General features: G+C 45.3%; 1 long non-coding RNA gene across 1 annotated transcript; it reads right to left on the bottom strand.

Moving 5' to 3' along the window:
* Window positions 1-505: 505 nt before the first annotated feature.
* LOC125556496 lies at window positions 506-1055 on the bottom strand. The gene is made up of 2 exons (XR_007305104.1): window positions 822-1055; window positions 506-740 (listed from the first exon to the last, which is right to left on the bottom strand). It is a non-coding gene; the product is annotated as an uncharacterized LOC125556496 (long non-coding RNA).
* Window positions 1056-1373: the final 318 nt, after the last annotated feature.

The raw sequence follows: 1373 nt of genomic DNA, 5'->3' as shown, positions 1-1373 counted from the left end.
AGAAGTGAGCTTCTTTTTGAGATGTTTTTTCGTTTCTGTTTACCGAGTGAACCACATATAGGTTTTTATAGCAAACTGCGTGAGACATCAAAGTGAGCTTCAAAATATACATAGCCATTTATTATTTTCACACATCCACACTCACACATCCACAATCACATTAGTCAACCACATTAGGCTTTATTTTTCAAAGTGTGCACTGCTGTTGCACGCCGTTTGAACCTCTCTTTTTTCATATCCCTTTGAAAAATACCAAAAGGAAAAGTGGACCATTAAACATGATGAGATCAATTGCATTTCTGTTTTTTCTTCATTGTTTTTGGTTGTTGTCCTTTTACTACGTACTGTTCTTTTACATTTTTTTGTTTAGTTTTCGTGTGGAAGGAAAAGCATGTACCACATGGGCGATAGATACAAGAGATGAACTACAACGAAAGGAAAAAAAGATATAGTCATGTCACTCACCGGAGTATTTCCTTTTTTGTCTTCAAAGCCGAACTGATGATTTCTTTTTTGTCAAAACAAATTGCACTGTTTTTCTCAGCATTTTTTCCCAAGGAATATAAAGAGAACCTCTTGAACACAAGAAAGTGAACCTCTCGACAAATGTTAGCACACAGCCAGCTCGCATCATACACAAGTGTTTTCTCAAACAATAAAACCGAACTTCAGAAAAACAATGATATCCTTTTTTTTCTCCTTCACACATGTTTCCACATTACACGTCCATGCGAGCTGCACTGCAAAATATAAAGCAAAATGAAATTATGGCACAGATTTTTGGGGGAGGAATGGGATGGTCAACCGTCTCGAGGGCGTACCTCCCGAGCTGCATGGCAGCGCCAACCGAGCCGCACTGGGCACGAAGCCGGTACAGGAAGGAGTTGCATGAGACGCCACCTGAGCACCACCGCTAGCCATGCGCCGTGCAGTCCACCTGCCCACCCAAGGAGGTCCAGCACAAAGTTGACCTGCTCGCGGAGATCGCGCGAGGTGGCCATGGATGAACCACATCGGGGGGTGCGACGCACTGCTCGCGGGATCTGGCAGAACTGCATAAGAAAAATCAAGAATACAATGAAAAAACTCTTCTAAACCGCACCCGCATGGCGAGGTGCACTTCACGCCGCAGATCAGAGACCACCGTGCGGACTGCAGTGAGCAAGGAGTGTACTGCAGCCACGCCGGCGGTAGGGGGGGGGAGACTGAGGGAGTCCTGTATTAGGGGGTCTTCGGACAACCGGACTATATCCTTTAGCCGGACTGTTGGACTATGAAGATACAAGATTGAAGACTTCGTCTCGTGTCCGGATGGGACTCTACTTGGCGTAGAAGGCAAGCTAGGCAGTACGGATATGGATATCTCCTCCTTT

This window comes from Triticum urartu, chromosome 5, assembly GCF_003073215.2.
Source record: "Triticum urartu cultivar G1812 chromosome 5, Tu2.1, whole genome shotgun sequence".
Lineage (NCBI taxonomy): Eukaryota > Viridiplantae > Streptophyta > Magnoliopsida > Poales > Poaceae > Triticum > Triticum urartu.
Note: the sequence above shows the minus strand (reverse complement) of the source record. Positions and strands in the feature narration are given on the sequence as shown.